At 41.3% G+C, this 7924-nt stretch overlaps 1 non-coding gene and 5 pseudogenes across 1 annotated transcript; 1 reads left to right on the plus strand and 5 right to left on the minus strand.

Moving 5' to 3' along the window:
* Positions 1-93: 93 nt before the first annotated feature.
* LOC125001748 lies at positions 94-212 on the minus strand (annotated as a pseudogene).
* Positions 213-313: 101 nt separating this feature from the next.
* Positions 314-432, minus strand: LOC125001336. Its single transcript, XR_007111596.1, has one exon. It is a non-coding gene; the product is annotated as a 5S ribosomal RNA (ribosomal RNA).
* Positions 433-533: 101 nt separating this feature from the next.
* Positions 534-652, minus strand: LOC125001465 (annotated as a pseudogene).
* Positions 653-2998: 2346 nt separating this feature from the next.
* On the minus strand, positions 2999-3117 carry LOC125002865 (annotated as a pseudogene).
* Positions 3118-3218: 101 nt separating this feature from the next.
* Positions 3219-3337, minus strand: LOC125001921 (annotated as a pseudogene).
* Positions 3338-5603: 2266 nt separating this feature from the next.
* LOC125002368 lies at positions 5604-5722 on the plus strand (annotated as a pseudogene).
* The last annotated feature ends 2202 nt before the right edge of the window (positions 5723-7924 follow it).

The following is a 7924-nucleotide window of genomic DNA, read 5'->3' on the forward strand; positions in this document are numbered from 1 at the left end:
AAATGTCACTAAAGCACTATATATAAGTGGTCAAAATTATCATTGCATGTATTTTGATGATGTAAATGTTACCATGTCTCTGATGAGAAGAAAAGCTTACAGCACCGGGTATTCCCAGGCGGTCTCCCATCCAAGTACTAACCAGGCACTACACTGCTTAGCTTTAGAGATCAGACGAGATCAGGCGTGTTCAGGGTGGTACGGCAGTAAGCAACATTAACTGTCACAAACGCAGTATATATAAGTGGTCAAAATCATCATTGCATGTATTTTGTTGATGTAAATGTTACCATGTCTCCTGATTAAAATGAAAAGCTTACAGTACCTGGTATTCCCAGGCAGTCTCCCATCCAAGTACTAACCAGGCCCGACCATGCTTAGCTTCCGAGATCAGACGAGATCGGGATTGTTCAGGTTGGTATGGCCGTAAGCAACGGTAACTGTCACAAACGCAGTATATATAAGTGGTCAAAATCATCATTGCATGTATTTTGATGATGTAAACGTTACCATGTCTCCTGATGAAAATGAAAGGCTTACAGCACATAGTATTCCCAGGCGGTCTCCCATCCAAGTACTTACCAGGCCCGACCGTGCTTAGCTTCCGAGATCAGACGAGATCAGGCGTGTTCAGGTAGGTATGGCCGTAAGCAATGTCAAACGTCACTAAATCAGTATATATAAGTGATCAAAATCATCATTGCATGTATTTTGATGATGTAAATGTTACCATGTCTCCTGATGAAAATGAAAAGTTGCAGCACCTGGTATTCCCAGGCGGTCTCCCATCCAAGTACTAATCATGCCCTACACTGCTTAGCTTTAGAGATCAGGCGTTTTCAGGTTGGTATGGCCGTAAGCAAAGTTTAACTGTCACAAACGCAGTATATATAAGTGGTCAAAATCATCATGGCATGTATTTTTGTTTTTGAGCTGAAGCTTCTACAATGATACAGTCTGCCAGGAAGTAGAGTCAGAATGTCACAGGTAGATATGAATCAGAGAGAAAAACAAGGCGACCCGGTCCAACCAGGGTTTGGGTGTGATTTGTGTTTAAACTGAACACTGCCTGAGATTGGCTTATCGTGAAAGGCCCACTGCACCTTAGCCAATCATCATCACTTATGCGGACGTCGCAGCTGTTTCAGCATGTCAATTTCAGCATATCAATTTCAACTTTTGCCTGTCTGAAAATTGCCGGACGGCTCTTGTTGACTTTGACGCCGACTTTCTCGTAGGTTATTGCAGCATTTGGTAACAAATTCAAAGCCGCCCTCTCTGAGGAAAGATTGCACTTTCATGCAATTTCCCAGAGTGCTCCTACTGAGATATTCAGCTCTTTTGCTGTTTTGTTGGTTGCCATTGATGCTTGTTATTCGGGAAATATTTTGTAAAACTTTGGACGAAAATCAATGAACCATGCTCTATTCAAGTGTGTTCCTTGTCTTGCTTGCAGTCAATTTGTAACTCTGAGAAGCACTAAAGAATGTACAGATCCACAGAGGCTTGTATAAAACAAACTTTCAGTAAGATCAAAGGCAAAGATTCTATGCCATCATGGCCAAAGGAAAAGATTTGATGAAATCATCAAAGGACAGAATTCTATGACATCATGAAGGAAAACATTCTATGGCACATTCTATGTAAATTTTGTGAGGAGTGCGATAGGAAGAGAGAGTGTGGGAAAGATTTTCCAAATTTCTTCTGTTTTCTGTGATCATTTTCTTTTCTCTCACTCTGGTTGTGTTTTCATTTAGGTTCCTCAATCAAAGTTTTCATTAACACCTTTCAATCTTGAGTGTCACATAGTGAGATCTATAACACTGCCGTCCGATGGTACTATTGATATGATAATATATGTCGTCAGATTTTGGCATGAGCAACCAAAATCACCACTACCACTCTTCTACCAACTGTATCAGTATTAGTGAAAAATAGTAGTAGATGTAATTATTTTTGTACCTTTAACATATTTACTTTTATATAGTTTCTCTCCTTTGATTTTGGTTTGTTTTATCATTTTGCATTGTCTGTAAAACCTTCATTTCTCCACGGGGAATAACGTAAAATAGTCCTGCCTTATCTCTAATTCAAGATTCAAGTGATTCAGTACATCTAATGACAACTAACTGGGGTCTTTTTTATTTTCATAGATCACTCTTTTATACATGTCTCATAAAAAGTCCAGCATTAGAGCATAAACACTTAAATAAGAAGGGTGGCTCTTCGACTATAGTTGTAGTTGTACAACTATTTAATGCTGTACCAGTTGGCAGCATCACAACGGGCTACCACCTCAGACGTTGGGGTTTGCTGTATTGCCCGAAAGAAACGCAAAAACAGAACTAATTTACATAATACTTACATCATTGTGTAGTAAAGCCACAAGTATAATAGTTCCAGCTAGACCATTATATACCTCAGAAGGAAATACGATAAAGAATCAGCCGCACATGATTAAACTACACGTGACACAAACATATTGATTATACAATGTGGATGAGGCTTAAACAAACCTTTACACACAGTTATGGGAGCATGTTGGTCTAATTCTTGTGTGTTGTTTTCGCGCTCGTACAGACGCACGTGCGACTACATGCGCGCACATGGAGCAACGTTATATCCATACGTAGTTCCGTACATGCTCACGCACATACAAAAGAAACGATGGATGAAACAGGGCGATGACGTCATGGGATGTCTTCCTTTGATGATGTCCTCAATTGTTTTCCTTTGATGATGATGTCATGAAATGTTTTCCTTTGATCATGATGGCATAGAATCTTTGCCTTTGATCTTATTGAAAGTTTGTTTTATACAAACCTAGGTGGGTCCGTAGATTCTGTTAGACTTTCAAACTGAAACTCAGGCGTGTTCAGGATGGTATGGCCGTAAGCAAAGTTAACTGTCACAAACGCAGTATATATAAGTCGTCAAAATCATCATTGCATGTATTTTGATGATGTAAATGTTACCATGTCTCCTGATGAAAATGAAAGGCTTACAGCAACTAGTATTCCCAGGCGGTCTCCCATCCAAGTACTAACCAGGCCCGACCGTGCTTAGCTTCGGAGATCAAACGATATGGCTCGTGTTCAGGTTGGTATGGCCGTAAGCAATGTCAAATGTCACTAAAGCAGTATAAATAAGTGGTCAAAATGATCATTGCATGTATTGTGATGATGTAAATGTTACCATGTCTCCTGATGAAAATGAAAAGCTTACAGCACCTGGTATTTCTAGGCGGTCTCCCATCCAAGTACTAACCAGGCCCGACGCTGCATAGCTTCCGAGATCAGACAAGATCAGGCGTGTTCAGGGTGGTATGGCCGTAATCAACGTCAAATGTCACTAAAGCAGTATATATAAGTGGTCAAAATGATCATTGCATGTATTTTGATGATGTAAATTGTTACCATGTCTCCTGATGAAAATGAAAAGCTTACAGCACCTGGTATTTCCAGGCGGTCTCCAATCCAAGTACTAACCAGGCCCGACCGTGCTTAGCTTCCAAGATCAGACAAAAGCTGAAAGGAAGCTGGCTGAGCCCCACAGCTGCTCCACTGCTGCTACTTAACAGGACTCAAGTTCCATGCTGCCTCTTTCTACTGGATGTGATGGTGAAGGGAGTCTCTGGAAACACTCCTATCACCTCTTCTTCTTTCTCCTCCTCTCTACAGGTGGAGGTGTGTGATAAACCATAGGTGTGTTTGTGAGAGGATGAGCTGTCTCCTGATGATCCAGAGGTTGAAGTAGACTTAGACCTCTGGACATTTGCTGGTGGAGATGAGAGAGGAGAGATTCATCCACATGGTCCTGCTTCAAGACCATCAACAGAGCGGCACACAACACTTCATGGAGCTCCAACAAATCAAATCCAGTCCCTCATGAATGATTCCCGACATGTCCAACTCTGCCACAGCAACACATCCTTCCTGATTTTGTGGAGGGTTTGTTCCATGTCTTCTCTCCCTCACCTCCTCGTAGCCATTAGTGATCAATAAATTGACCTTTTGTATACAACATCACGTCTCAGGTAGAAAGATACAACAAACTCCTCTACATATAATTTAAAAATTCCATGTTGATGATCGACAGCTAACAGCCACACCCGCAGAACCAAACTGTTAACCTAAGCAGCCTTCCACTCGACTCCTCACTTTCCCAAATCCACTGCACAGTTACCGCAATAAACCATCAACACACAACAATGATTCACACCGAGGCTACAAAACAACAAATGGCTGAGCCCCACGTCTTTAAAGGGGACTGGCCTCCAGCCACCAAGCCCCCAAATGATGCTACGAGCCCGTTGACTGATTCTCAACAAACTGATCTGACACGACAAATACATTCATGAACCTTTTCTACATCTTGACAACATCATAGCGTCAATGTGTGACGCTAAATTGGCATTTTTCTCACAATGTATCTTTTAGTAGTCATTTTTACATCTTTAGCAGTTTTTTTTTTATTTTTTTATTTTTACAGTGCATCTCCTGGTAGTCATCAGTGTTGGGGAAGTTACTCAAAAAAGTAATTACTTACTTTTGTAAGTAAATGTGTAATGAGAGTTACTGCATTTGAAAAGTAACTTCACTACTTATTACTTTACTTTCCCATTTCTTAATTTACCGATACATGGACAGACATCACAGTCCTATCATCTCTTAATGTTTATTTTATAAATGTAAACAACATGGCTTATAAGAAACATATGAAACCACAAAGAATTATGCCGCACTGTTAAATCCACAGGTCCTGTCGGACATTGGCTTGCGAGTCGTGACTATTTTATCTAGTATTTTTTTGAAACCTGGGCGATTCAATATTTGACAGGGGAAGCATGTTCTCTACAAACGGACCCAGCAACCAACCTGTTAATGTCTTTCCTGTTTACCTGCTTCTGACTCACAAACATGAAAAAGCTTTGTCTGTTTAGGTGGTGTTGGCTGCTTCATCACCACTCCTTCATATGACCGGCGAGAGAAGGATCTTTCTGCCAACAAGTTTGGTATTGGCCATGCTGGGCTGGAACAAATGCATGGACCCTGTGGCGTCATTGACTTTCGCGCAGTTGAAAGAACTGTTTCCTGGGCAGAGAGTGCATTTCACTCGAATATTTTGTCCTTCGACTATAAACTGAAAGTAATGGTAATACCCGCCACTGGCTGGAAACCCACAAGTTTTCCGTTTCCGTCTCCATTTTCCCATTTCCCCTCTCCTGTGCGTCACCAGCAAGCAACGTCCACTTCGACCTCATTAACAAATCTCTACGGCAACGTGCTCAGGCAAGTAGCACGCAGATATGCCTGCACCACTTAAACAGATCAGGGACCTCATGTAACAAAGTTGCGTGCGCCCAGAAACGTGGCTTACGCCCACGTCAACGTCATCTCAGTTGTCATTTCGCTCAGGTAAGATGTATCAAAGTGAAATGACCTGGACATGTGCGGTGCCAACTTCCATGGTTGGCGTTATGCAGGTTTCCTTGTTACCTTGTTCCTTTTCATCAAGAGACAAGAACATTTACATCATATAATAATACATGCAATGATGATTTTGGACCACTTATATATACTGCTTTTGTGACAGACCCCATTACTTACGGCCATACCACCCTGACCATGTCCGATCTCGTCTGACCTCGGAAGCTAAGCAGGCTTGGTCCTCGTTAGTACTTGGATGGGAAACCGCCTGGGAATTCCAGGTGCAGTAAGCATTTCATTTTCATCAGGAGACATAGGAACATTTACATGATCAAAATACATGCGACGATGATTTACAACTATATACTGCATTCCGTGACTGACTTCAATATGTCCTTGATCATACTGTGCCTACATTATACATTTTTACAATCATAACCTACGTATATGACCCAGTATTACTATGTAAACTAAGCCCTACCGCGACCAGTCGTTTGACCACCAATCATTGAGCAAGGGTCCTTTCTTCCTCAACGGGCCAATCAAGCATCCCATGCCGCTAACTGTGTAGACGGTCGTCCATCTCAGCTGTCATTTCGCTCAGGCAAATTAATCTTCTGTCAGCGTGCATTAAACTAAACATTAATTTAAACTTGGTGCTGGTTTTGATGAATGAAAAGATACTCTGAAAAACATTCCGCTAATTTGTATTGATTACGTATGTAATGGACACCTAACAGTCAGTTTAGCATCTTATTGTTGTGAGGATTTATGTACATTCTTATCAAGGCAGCATTAAACCAAATCTATCTAACTTGTTGTAACCGTGAAAGATTGGTAATTGTCAATCTAATATATCATCTTAGGTTTACCTAATCAGTTTGCCTCATCAGTAAATGAATCCGTCTTACTGTTAAGAAAATGAGCTACCCAGCTACCTAAAATAAGACAAAATATGATTTGTTCGCTATCTTTATATTTGGAAAACTCAATTAATTAATATAACGGGTCAAACTTGAAGAGGAAGAGTGCAGTTGTGCAATAATACTTTCACTGAAGAATCTAACCTGACAAGGCACATGAAGCTTCACAATGCTCCAAGGGAGAATGAGTGTTATGAGTTGTGGTAAAAGCTTCACCTCAACCATCAGTTGAACTCCACCATAAGCAGCATCTGATCCACACATTCCTCTGTATAGAACTGGGAGAGGCCAAGCCGCGCGTTCAAGTGCATCTAAGACTGTGGCAAAGGCCCCAGCAGAGCAGTAGATCCAGGAACGGCGGATCCCGAATAGTGCAGAGGCTCAGTCAAGGAATCTGAGGGGAAAAGTAGAAAAGGGCAGTTAGTCCGCACATTCTGCAAGTACGTCTGTACAGTCATCAGATGGCTTGCTTGAAAACGATGTCCGCTGGGTGGTATGGTTACTCTCTAGAATACGTGCCATAAGGGTGAGAAGGATGTGCTTCTTAAGTGGCAAAGGAGTGGGGGAAAAAATGCTGGGAATGTCATCTTGGACAAAGAGGTTGGAGGTAAGATAACTGGATTATTTCTCCTTTACCTAAAATTACATATAATTATCTGTTTTGTTTATGGACAAGGAAAAATTAAGCACCTTTAATAGTAAACAGAAGCTTTAGACTACGTGAGAGCTTCGTGGGCAATACTGATAATACAGCTGTTGAGGGTTTTGTTTTTTCTGCTGAAACAGGAATCAGAAAAAAAGAAAAGGTGCTGTACCTACTGTTTCCAAGTTCCAACAAGAACCGGCTTTGCAAAGAGTGATTGCGACTTTTTGGCCAGCTGCTGGTGAAATCATTATGCAAATGAAAATCACCCTTGTATTAAGCAATACTTGTACGTGTCATATTTATATACACTACATGCACTGTATATTTACACTGGCAAATGGAATGTAAGCCGTAATCCGAGTTCATGTAAAAAATAGACCTCCCATTTTCATGTAAAATACTACAGATTAAAAAGCCTTCTTCAGAACATTGCAGCCATTTCTGATCTGGGAAATGTTTGCGTTTTGTGAAAACCTCATTACTACCTATCAAGCAATGTAATTAATACATTTTGTGCCATTTCTTCTTCCTTTCTTCAGACCAAGTCCTTTGATGAGTCTGAGGTTGGGCCGGTGTCTCCACACATGCTTACCCAATTGGGAAGCGCTCACCCCAGCTGTGACTACAGGATTCTGCCAACAGCATTCATTCACACTGAGACCTCTGCATCAGAATCAAGTAGCATCGTGCTTAGGGACGGGAATCAGAACCGGTTCTTATCAGCGCCGGTTCCAACTAATAAATTCCATCGGAACACTTCGTATGCCGCCAACGTTATCAATTCTCCTAATGATTTCTTACCGGTACATTTGACAGTCATACTCATCCGGACAAACAGAGCATCAACATGGAGAGCAAGATGCCGCTCCCAAGACTGGCTCGTACTTCACAAAACGCAACGAAAATGCTGCCCGATTCAATCAGTG

The sequence above is a fragment of the Mugil cephalus genome, chromosome 23 (genome assembly GCF_022458985.1).
Source record: "Mugil cephalus isolate CIBA_MC_2020 chromosome 23, CIBA_Mcephalus_1.1, whole genome shotgun sequence".
Lineage (NCBI taxonomy): Eukaryota > Metazoa > Chordata > Actinopteri > Mugiliformes > Mugilidae > Mugil > Mugil cephalus.